This window comes from Canis aureus, chromosome 28 (genome assembly GCF_053574225.1).
Source record: "Canis aureus isolate CA01 chromosome 28, VMU_Caureus_v.1.0, whole genome shotgun sequence".
Taxonomy (NCBI): Eukaryota; Metazoa; Chordata; class Mammalia; order Carnivora; family Canidae; genus Canis; species Canis aureus.
The window spans coordinates 42,370,848-42,384,168 of NC_135638.1; positions in this window are offsets into that span (position 1 = coordinate 42,370,848).

Below are 13,321 nucleotides of genomic sequence, written 5' to 3' on the forward strand. Positions count from 1 at the left end.
AATCGAAAGAATCGAATCAAATCGACAAAAATCAAATCAAATTGAATTGAATCGAACAGAATTGAATCGAATGACATCGAAAAGAAGCGAATCGAAAAGAATCGAATCCAATAGAAAAGAACCGAATCGAATTGAATCAAATCGAAAGGAATCGAATAAAACCAAAAATAATCAAAACGAATTGAAAAATCGAATCGATTTGATTAATTTCGGTTCGATTCGATTATTTTTGATTCAATTCGTTTTGATTCGATTATTTTCTATTCGATTTGATTATTTTTGATTCGATTCGATTCTTTTCGATTCGATTAATTTCGATTCGATTTGATTCGATTCTTTTCAATTCGATTTGATTTTCTTTTTTTTTAATTTTTAAATTTAGTTTTGATAGTCACACAGAGAGAGAGAGAGAGGCAAAGACACAGACAGAGGGAGAAGCAGGCTCCATGCACCGGGAGCCCAACGTGGGATTCAATCCCAGATCTCCAGAATCACGCCCTGGGCCAAAGGCAGGCGCTAAACCGCTGCGCCACCCAGGGATCCCCGATTTGATTATTTTCTATTCAATTCTATTCTATTCGATTATTTTCAGTTCGATTCGATTGCATTTGATTCGATTATTTTCGATTCAATTCGGTTTGATTATTTTTGAATTGATTTGATTCTTTTCGATTTAAATCGATTCGATTCTTTTCGATTCCATTATTTTATTTTTTTTTAACTAGATTATTTATTTATTTATTTATTTATGATAGTCACAGAGAGAGAGAGGCAGAGACATAGGCAGAGGGAGAAGCAGGCTCTATGCACCGGGAGCCCGATGTGGGATTCGATCCAGGGTCTCCAGGATTGCGCCCTGGGCCAAAGGCAGGCGCCAAACTGCTGCGCCACCCAGGGATCCCTGATTCCATTATTCTAGATTTGATTCGATTTTTTGATTCGATTCGATTATTTTTGATTCAATTCGATTGGATTATTTTCGATTCGGGTCTATTCGAACCGATTATTTTCGATTCAATTCGATTCGATGCGATTATTTTCCATTTGATTCGATTATTTTCGATTCGATTTGATTAATTTTGATTCGATACGATTATTTTCAATTCAATTCAATACAATTTGATTATTTCTTATTCTATTTGATTGGATTCGATTCGATTTTTTTTGATTCGATTCGATTATTTTTTATTAGATTCAATTCTTTTCGATTCGATTCGATTTGATTCTATTCGATTATTTTCGATTCAATTCGGTTCGATTCGAATCGATTATTTTCGATTCAATTCAATTCGATTCGGTTCGATAATTTTCGATTTGATTCGATTATTTTGTATTCGATTCAATTCGATTCGAATCGAGTATTTTCGATTCGATTATATTCGAATCAGTTTGGTTCGATTCGATTCGATTATTTTCGATTCAAATCAGTTCGATTCGATTATTTTAGATTCAATTCGGTTCGATTGGGTTTGATTATTTTCGATTTGATTCGATTCGATTCGATTATTTTCGATTCGATTCTATTGGATTCGTTTAGATTATTTTCAATTCGATTCGATTCTTCAATTCGATTCGATTATTTTCGATTCACTTCATTTCTATTATTTCCGGTTCGATTCGATGCGAATCTTTTCGATTTGATTATTTTCGATTTGATTATTTTCGATTCGATTCGATTCTTTTCAATTCGATTCGAATCCTTTCGATTCGGTTCGATTATTTTCGCTTCAAATCAATTCTTTTCGATTTGATTCTTTTCCTTTTTTAAATTTCTTTTACAGATTTTATTTAGTTATTCATAGAGACACAGCTAGAGAGAGAGAGGCAGAGACACAGGCAGAGGGAGAAGCAGGCTCCATCCAGGGAGCCTGATGTGTGACTCAATCCCGGGTCTCCAGGATCACACCCTGGGCTGCAGGCAGCGCTAAACCGCTGCGCCACTGGGGCTGCCCTTTATTCTATTTTTTTCGATTCGATTCAATATTTTTGATTCGAATCGACTTGATTCTTTTTGATTTGATTATTTTAGATTCGATTCGGTTCGATTATTTTCAATTTGATTCTATTCGATTCGATTTTTCTCAATTCTATTCTGTTCTTTTCGATTCAATTCGATTATATTCGATTCAATTCGATTGGTTTATATTCGATTCGATTCGATGGGAATCGATTATTTTTTATTCGATTCGATTTGATTCAATTATTTTCAATTCAATTCTATTCGATTATTTTCATTTCAATTCGATTCGATTCGATTTGATTATAATGAATTCTTTTCAATTCTATTTGAATACTTTTAATTCAATTCGATTCGATTATTTTTGATTCGATTCTATTTTTTCGATTTGATTATTTTCGATTCAATTTGATTCGATTCGATTCGATTCGATTATTTTCAATTTGATTCTATTCGATTCGATTCAATTCTTTTCTATTCTATTCGTATCACCTCGATTCTTTTCGATTCGATTATTTTAGATTCGATTCGATTATTTTCAATTTGATTTGATTATTTTTGATTCGATTCGATTCTTTTCAATTCAATTCGATTCTTTTCGATTCGATTCGATTATTTTCAATTCTCTTCTTTTCCATTATTTTCGATTCAATTCGATGTGAATCGATTATTTTTGAATCTATTCGTTTCAATTCGATTCGATTCAATTTGATTAGATTCGATTATTTTAGATTCGATTCGAATCGATTCCATTAATTTTTATTCGATTCGATAATTTTTTATTCAATTCGATTATTTTCGATTCGATTCGATGGATTCGATTCGTTTATTTTCGATTCTATTTGATTATTTTTGATTCGATTCGATTCTTTTCAATTTGATTCGATTCTTTTCGATTCGACTCGATTTTTTTCGATTCGATACGATTCTTTTCCATTCGATTCGATTCTTTTCGATTCGATTCATTCGAATAATCTAATCAAATCAAATTGAATCGAAAAGGTTTGATTCGAATCGAATAGAAGAGAATCGAATCGAATCGAATTGAAAGAATCGAATCGAATCAAATCGAAAAGAATCGAATCGAATCAAATCAAAAAGAATCTAAACGAATTGAAAAAATCGAATCGAATTTAATACAATCGAAAAGAATCGAATCGAAAGAATCGAATCAAATCGACAAAAATTGAATCAAATTGAATTGAATCGAACATTATCGAATCAAATGACATCGAAAAGAAGCGAATCGAAAAGAATCGAATCCAATAGAAAAGAATCGAATCGAATTGAATCAAATTGAAAGGAATCGAATCAACAAAAAGAATCGAAACCAATTGAAAAAGATCGATTCGATTCGATTAATTTCAATTCAATTCGATTATTTTTGATTCAATTCCATTCGATTCGATTCTTTTCTATTCGATTCGATTATTTTTGATTCTATTCGATTCTTTTCGATTCGATTAATTTCGATTCGATTTGATTCGATTCTTTTCAATTTGATTTGATTATTTTCTTTTTTTAATTTTTAAATTTATTTATGATAGTCACACAGAGAGAGAGAGAGAGGCAGAGACACAGACAGAGGGAGAAGCAGGCTCCATGCACCGGGAGCCCAACGTGGGATTCAATCCCAGATCTCCAGAATCACGCCCTGGGCCAAAGGCAGGCTCTAAACTGCTGCGCCACCCAGGGATCCCCAATTTGATTATTTTCTATTCAATTCTATTCTATTCAATTATTTTCGGTTCAATTCGGTTTGATTATTTTTTAATTGATTTGATTCTTTTCGATTCGATTCGATTATTTTCGATTCGAATCAATTCGATTCTTTTCGAGTCTGTTATTTTAGATTCGATTTGATTTTTTGATTCGATTTGATTCTTTTCGATTCGAATCGATTCGATTCTTTTCGATTCGATTCTTTTCAATTCGATTCGATTCTTTTCGATTCGATTCGATTCGATTATATTTGATTCAATTCGATTGGCTTAGATTCGATTCGATTCGATGGGAATCGATTATTTTTGATTCAATTTGATGGGATTCGATTCTTTTCGATTTGATTCGATTCTTTTTGATTTGACTCCATTTTTTCGATTCAATTAGATTCTTTTGGATTCGTAAGGATTCCTTTCCATTCGATTCGATTCTTTTCGATTTGATTCGATTCGATTCTTTTCAATTCGATTCATTCAAATAATCGAATCAAATCAAATTGAATCGAAAAGATTTGATTCGAATCGAATAGAAAAGAATCGAATCTAATTGAATCGAATCAAAAAGAATCAAATCGAATTGAATCTAATCGAAAAGAATCGAATTGAATCGAATCAAAAAGATCTACACGAATTGAAAAAAATGGAATCAAATCGAATAGAATCGAAAAGAATCGAATCGAATCGAAAGAATCGAATCAAATCGACAAAAATCAAATCAAATTGAATTGAATCGAACAGAATTGAATCGAATGACATCGAAAAGAAGCGAATCGAAAAGAATCGAATCCAATAGAAAAGAACCGAATCGAATTGAATCAAATCGAAAGGAATCGAATAAAACCAAAAATAATCAAAACGAATTGAAAAATCGAATCGATTTGATTAATTTCGGTTCGATTCGATTATTTTTGATTCAATTCGTTTTGATTCGATTATTTTCTATTCGATTTGATTATTTTTGATTCGATTCGATTCTTTTCGATTCGATTAATTTCGATTCGATTTGATTCGATTCTTTTCAATTCGATTTGATTTTCTTTTTTTTTAATTTTTAAATTTAGTTTTGATAGTCACACAGAGAGAGAGAGAGAGGCAAAGACACAGACAGAGGGAGAAGCAGGCTCCATGCACCGGGAGCCCAACGTGGGATTCAATCCCAGATCTCCAGAATCACGCCCTGGGCCAAAGGCAGGCGCTAAACCGCTGCGCCACCCAGGGATCCCCGATTTGATTATTTTCTATTCAATTCTATTCTATTCGATTATTTTCAGTTCGATTCGATTGCATTTGATTCGATTATTTTCGATTCAATTCGGTTTGATTATTTTTGAATTGATTTGATTCTTTTCGATTTAAATCGATTCGATTCTTTTCGATTCCATTATTTTATTTTTTTTTAAACTAGATTAATTATTTATTTATTTATTTATGATAGTCACAGAGAGAGAGAGGCAGAGACATAGGCAGAGGGAGAAGCAGGCTCTATGCACCGGGAGCCCGATGTGGGATTCGATCCAGGGTCTCCAGGATTGCGCCCTGGGCCAAAGGCAGGCGCCAAACTGCTGCGCCACCCAGGGATCCCTGATTCCATTATTCTAGATTTGATTCGATTTTTTGATTCGATTCGATTATTTTTGATTCAATTCGATTGGATTATTTTCGATTCGGGTCTATTCGAACCGATTATTTTCGATTCAATTCGATTCGATGCGATTATTTTCCATTTGATTCGATTATTTTCGATTCGATTTGATTAATTTTGATTCGATACGATTATTTTCAATTCAATTCAATACAATTTGATTATTTCTTATTCTATTTGATTGGATTCGATTCGATTTTTTTTGATTCGATTCGATTATTTTTTATTAGATTCAATTCTTTTCGATTCGATTCGATTTGATTCTATTCGATTATTTTCGATTCAATTCGGTTCGATTCGAATCGATTATTTTCGATTCAATTCAATTCGATTCGGTTCGATAATTTTCGATTTGATTCGATTATTTTGTATTCGATTCAATTCGATTCGAATCGAGTATTTTCGATTCGATTATATTCGAATCAGTTTGGTTCGATTCGATTCGATTATTTTCGATTCAAATCAGTTCGATTCGATTATTTTAGATTCAATTCGGTTCGATTGGGTTTGATTATTTTCGATTTGATTCGATTCGATTCGATTATTTTCGATTCGATTCTATTGGATTCGTTTAGATTATTTTCAATTCGATTCGATTCTTCAATTCGATTCGATTATTTTCGATTCACTTCATTTCTATTATTTCCGGTTCGATTCGATGCGAATCTTTTCGATTTGATTATTTTCGATTTGATTCGATTCTTTTCAATTCGATTCGAATCCTTTCGATTCGGTTCGATTATTTTCGCTTCAAATCAATTCTTTTCGATTTGATTCTTTTCCTTTTTTAAATTTCTTTTACAGATTTTATTTAGTTATTCATAGAGACACAGCTAGAGAGAGAGAGGCAGAGACACAGGCAGAGGGAGAAGCAGGCTCCATCCAGGGAGCCTGATGTGTGACTCAATCCCGGGTCTCCAGGATCACACCCTGGGCTGCAGGCAGCGCTAAACCGCTGCGCCACTGGGGCTGCCCTTTATTCTATTTTTTTCGATTCGATTCAATATTTTTGATTCGAATCGACTTGATTCTTTTTGATTTGATTATTTTAGATTCGATTCGGTTCGATTATTTTCAATTTGATTCTATTCGATTCGATTTTTCTCAATTCTATTCTGTTCTTTTCGATTCAATTCGATTATATTCGATTCAATTCGATTGGTTTATATTCGATTCGATTCGATGGGAATCGATTATTTTTTATTCGATTCGATTTGATTCAATTATTTTCAATTCAATTCTATTCGATTATTTTCATTTCAATTCGATTCGATTCGATTTGATTATAATGAATTCTTTTCAATTCTATTTGAATACTTTTAATTCAATTCGATTCGATTATTTTTGATTCGATTCTATTTTTTCGATTTGATTAGTTTCGATTCAATTTGATTCGATTCGATTCGATTCGATTATTTTCAATTTGATTCTATTCGATTCGATTCAATTCTTTTCTATTCTATTCGTATCACCTCGATTCTTTTCGATTCGATTATTTTAGATTCGATTCGATTATTTTCAATTTGATTTGATTATTTTTGATTCGATTCGATTCTTTTCAATTCAATTCGATTCTTTTCGATTCGATTCGATTACTTTCAATTCTCTTCTTTTCCATTATTTTCGATTCAATTCGATGTGAATCGATTATTTTTGAATCTATTCGTTTCAATTCGATTCGATTCAATTTGATTAGATTCGATTATTTTAGATTCGATTCGAATCGATTCCATTAATTTTTATTCGATTCGATAATTTTTTATTCAATTCGATTATTTTCGATTCGATTCGATGGATTCGATTCGTTTATTTTCGATTCTATTTGATTATTTTTGATTCGATTCGATTCTTTTCAATTTGATTCGATTCTTTTCGATTCGACTCGATTTTTTTCGATTCGATACGATTCTTTTCCATTCGATTCGATTCTTTTCGATTCGATTCATTCGAATAATCTAATCAAATCAAATTGAATCGAAAAGGTTTGATTCGAATCGAATAGAAGAGAATCGAATCGAATCGAATTGAAAGAATCGAATCGAATCAAATCGAAAAGAATCGAATCGAATCAAATCAAAAAGAATCTAAACGAATTGAAAAAATCGAATCGAATTTAATACAATCGAAAAGAATCGAATCGAAAGAATCGAATCAAATCGACAAAAATTGAATCAAATTGAATTGAATCGAACATTATCGAATCAAATGACATCGAAAAGAAGCGAATCGAAAAGAATCGAATCCAATAGAAAAGAATCGAATCGAATTGAATCAAATTGAAAGGAATCGAATCAACAAAAAGAATCGAAACCAATTGAAAAAGATCGATTCGATTCGATTAATTTCAATTCAATTCGATTATTTTTGATTCAATTCCATTCGATTCGATTCTTTTCTATTCGATTCGATTATTTTTGATTCTATTCGATTCTTTTCGATTCGATTAATTTCGATTCGATTTGATTCGATTCTTTTCAATTTGATTTGATTATTTTCTTTTTTTAATTTTTAAATTTATTTATGATAGTCACACAGAGAGAGAGAGAGAGGCAGAGACACAGACAGAGGGAGAAGCAGGCTCCATGCACCGGGAGCCCAACGTGGGATTCAATCCCAGATCTCCAGAATCACGCCCTGGGCCAAAGGCAGGCTCTAAACTGCTGCGCCACCCAGGGATCCCCAATTTGATTATTTTCTATTCAATTCTATTCTATTCAATTATTTTCGGTTCAATTCGGTTTGATTATTTTTTAATTGATTTGATTCTTTTCGATTCGATTCGATTATTTTCGATTCGAATCAATTCGATTCTTTTCGAGTCTGTTATTTTAGATTCGATTTGATTTTTTGATTCGATTTGATTCTTTTCGATTCGAATCGATTCGATTCTTTTCGATTCGATTCTTTTCAATTCGATTCGATTCTTTTCGATTCGATTCGATTCGATTATATTTGATTCAATTCGATTGGCTTAGATTCGATTCGATTCGATGGGAATCGATTATTTTTGATTCAATTTGATGGGATTCGATTCTTTTCGATTTGATTCGATTCTTTTTGATTTGACTCCATTTTTTCGATTCAATTAGATTCTTTTGGATTCGTAAGGATTCCTTTCCATTCGATTCGATTCTTTTCGATTTGATTCGATTCGATTCTTTTCAATTCGATTCATTCAAATAATCGAATCAAATCAAATTGAATCGAAAAGATTTGATTCGAATCGAATAGAAAAGAATCGAATCTAATTGAATCGAATCAAAAAGAATCAAATCGAATTGAATCTAATCGAAAAGAATCGAATTGAATCGAATCAAAAAGATCTACACGAATTGAAAAAAATGGAATCAAATCGAATAGAATCGAAAAGAATCGAATCGAATCGAAAGAATCGAATCAAATCGACAAAAATCAAATCAAATTGAATTGAATCGAACAGAATTGAATCGAATGACATCGAAAAGAAGCGAATCGAAAAGAATCGAATCCAATAGAAAAGAACCGAATCGAATTGAATCAAATCGAAAGGAATCGAATAAAACCAAAAATAATCAAAACGAATTGAAAAATCGAATCGATTTGATTAATTTCGGTTCGATTCGATTATTTTTGATTCAATTCGTTTTGATTCGATTATTTTCTATTCGATTTGATTATTTTTGATTCGATTCGATTCTTTTCGATTCGATTAATTTCGATTCGATTTGATTCGATTCTTTTCAATTCGATTTGATTTTCTTTTTTTTTAATTTTTAAATTTAGTTTTGATAGTCACACAGAGAGAGAGAGAGAGGCAAAGACACAGACAGAGGGAGAAGCAGGCTCCATGCACCGGGAGCCCAACGTGGGATTCAATCCCAGATCTCCAGAATCACGCCCTGGGCCAAAGGCAGGCGCTAAACCGCTGCGCCACCCAGGGATCCCCGATTTGATTATTTTCTATTCAATTCTATTCTATTCGATTATTTTCAGTTCGATTCGATTGCATTTGATTCGATTATTTTCGATTCAATTCGGTTTGATTATTTTTGAATTGATTTGATTCTTTTCGATTTAAATCGATTCGATTCTTTTCGATTCCATTATTTTATTTTTTTTTAAACTAGATTAATTATTTATTTATTTATTTATGATAGTCACAGAGAGAGAGAGGCAGAGACATAGGCAGAGGGAGAAGCAGGCTCTATGCACCGGGAGCCCGATGTGGGATTCGATCCAGGGTCTCCAGGATTGCGCCCTGGGCCAAAGGCAGGCGCCAAACTGCTGCGCCACCCAGGGATCCCTGATTCCATTATTCTAGATTTGATTCGATTTTTTGATTCGATTCGATTATTTTTGATTCAATTCGATTGGATTATTTTCGATTCGGGTCTATTCGAACCGATTATTTTCGATTCAATTCGATTCGATGCGATTATTTTCCATTTGATTCGATTATTTTCGATTCGATTTGATTAATTTTGATTCGATACGATTATTTTCAATTCAATTCAATACAATTTGATTATTTCTTATTCTATTTGATTGGATTCGATTCGATTTTTTTTGATTCGATTCGATTATTTTTTATTAGATTCAATTCTTTTCGATTCGATTCGATTTGATTCTATTCGATTATTTTCGATTCAATTCGGTTCGATTCGAATCGATTATTTTCGATTCAATTCAATTCGATTCGGTTCGATAATTTTCGATTTGATTCGATTATTTTGTATTCGATTCAATTCGATTCGAATCGAGTATTTTCGATTCGATTATATTCGAATCAGTTTGGTTCGATTCGATTCGATTATTTTCGATTCAAATCAGTTCGATTCGATTATTTTAGATTCAATTCGGTTCGATTGGGTTTGATTATTTTCGATTTGATTCGATTCGATTCGATTATTTTCGATTCGATTCTATTGGATTCGTTTAGATTATTTTCAATTCGATTCGATTCTTCAATTCGATTCGATTATTTTCGATTCACTTCATTTCTATTATTTCCGGTTCGATTCGATGCGAATCTTTTCGATTTGATTATTTTCGATTTGATTCGATTCTTTTCAATTCGATTCGAATCCTTTCGATTCGGTTCGATTATTTTCGCTTCAAATCAATTCTTTTCGATTTGATTCTTTTCCTTTTTTAAATTTCTTTTACAGATTTTATTTAGTTATTCATAGAGACACAGCTAGAGAGAGAGAGGCAGAGACACAGGCAGAGGGAGAAGCAGGCTCCATCCAGGGAGCCTGATGTGTGACTCAATCCCGGGTCTCCAGGATCACACCCTGGGCTGCAGGCAGCGCTAAACCGCTGCGCCACTGGGGCTGCCCTTTATTCTATTTTTTTCGATTCGATTCAATATTTTTGATTCGAATCGACTTGATTCTTTTTGATTTGATTATTTTAGATTCGATTCGGTTCGATTATTTTCAATTTGATTCTATTCGATTCGATTTTTCTCAATTCTATTCTGTTCTTTTCGATTCAATTCGATTATATTCGATTCAATTCGATTGGTTTATATTCGATTCGATTCGATGGGAATCGATTATTTTTTATTCGATTCGATTTGATTCAATTATTTTCAATTCAATTCTATTCGATTATTTTCATTTCAATTCGATTCGATTCGATTTGATTATAATGAATTCTTTTCAATTCTATTTGAATACTTTTAATTCAATTCGATTCGATTATTTTTGATTCGATTCTATTTTTTCGATTTGATTAGTTTCGATTCAATTTGATTCGATTCGATTCGATTCGATTATTTTCAATTTGATTCTATTCGATTCGATTCAATTCTTTTCTATTCTATTCGTATCACCTCGATTCTTTTCGATTCGATTATTTTAGATTCGATTCGATTATTTTCAATTTGATTTGATTATTTTTGATTCGATTCGATTCTTTTCAATTCAATTCGATTCTTTTCGATTCGATTCGATTACTTTCAATTCTCTTCTTTTCCATTATTTTCGATTCAATTCGATGTGAATCGATTATTTTTGAATCTATTCGTTTCAATTCGATTCGATTCAATTTGATTAGATTCGATTATTTTAGATTCGATTCGAATCGATTCCATTAATTTTTATTCGATTCGATAATTTTTTATTCAATTCGATTATTTTCGATTCGATTCGATGGATTCGATTCGTTTATTTTCGATTCTATTTGATTATTTTTGATTCGATTCGATTCTTTTCAATTTGATTCGATTCTTTTCGATTCGACTCGATTTTTTTCGATTCGATACGATTCTTTTCCATTCGATTCGATTCTTTTCGATTCGATTCATTCGAATAATCTAATCAAATCAAATTGAATCGAAAAGGTTTGATTCGAATCGAATAGAAGAGAATCGAATCGAATCGAATTGAAAGAATCGAATCGAATCAAATCGAAAAGAATCGAATCGAATCAAATCAAAAAGAATCTAAACGAATTGAAAAAATCGAATCGAATTTAATACAATCGAAAAGAATCGAATCGAAAGAATCGAATCAAATCGACAAAAATTGAATCAAATTGAATTGAATCGAACATTATCGAATCAAATGACATCGAAAAGAAGCGAATCGAAAAGAATCGAATCCAATAGAAAAGAATCGAATCGAATTGAATCAAATTGAAAGGAATCGAATCAACAAAAAGAATCGAAACCAATTGAAAAAGATCGATTCGATTCGATTAATTTCAATTCAATTCGATTATTTTTGATTCAATTCCATTCGATTCGATTCTTTTCTATTCGATTCGATTATTTTTGATTCTATTCGATTCTTTTCGATTCGATTAATTTCGATTCGATTTGATTCGATTCTTTTCAATTTGATTTGATTATTTTCTTTTTTTAATTTTTAAATTTATTTATGATAGTCACACAGAGAGAGAGAGAGAGGCAGAGACACAGACAGAGGGAGAAGCAGGCTCCATGCACCGGGAGCCCAACGTGGGATTCAATCCCAGATCTCCAGAATCACGCCCTGGGCCAAAGGCAGGCTCTAAACTGCTGCGCCACCCAGGGATCCCCAATTTGATTATTTTCTATTCAATTCTATTCTATTCAATTATTTTCGGTTCAATTCGGTTTGATTATTTTTTAATTGATTTGATTCTTTTCGATTCGATTCGATTATTTTCGATTCGAATCAATTCGATTCTTTTCGAGTCTGTTATTTTAGATTCGATTTGATTTTTTGATTCGATTTGATTCTTTTCGATTCGAATCGATTCGATTCTTTTCGATTCGATTCTTTTCAATTCGATTCGATTCTTTTCGATTCGATTCGATTCGATTATATTTGATTCAATTCGATTGGCTTAGATTCGATTCGATTCGATGGGAATCGATTATTTTTGATTCAATTTGATGGGATTCGATTCTTTTCGATTTGATTCGATTCTTTTTGATTTGACTCCATTTTTTCGATTCAATTAGATTCTTTTGGATTCGTAAGGATTCCTTTCCATTCGATTCGATTCTTTTCGATTTGATTCGATTCGATTCTTTTCAATTCGATTCATTCAAATAATCGAATCAAATCAAATTGAATCGAAAAGATTTGATTCGAATCGAATAGAAAAGAATCGAATCTAATTGAATCGAATCAAAAAGAATCAAATCGAATTGAATCTAATCGAAAAGAATCGAATTGAATCGAATCAAAAAGATCTACACGAATTGAAAAAAATGGAATCAAATCGAATAGAATCGAAAAGAATCGAATCGAATCGAAAGAATCGAATCAAATCGACAAAAATCAAATCAAATTGAATTGAATCGAACAGAATTGAATCGAATGACATCGAAAAGAAGCGAATCGAAAAGAATCGAATCCAATAGAAAAGAACCGAATCGAATTGAATCAAATCGAAAGGAATCGAATAAAACCAAAAATAATCAAAACGAATTGAAAAATCGAATCGATTTGATTAATTTCGGTTCGATTCGATTATTTTTGATTCAATTCGTTTTGATTCGATTATTTTCTATTCGATTTGATTATT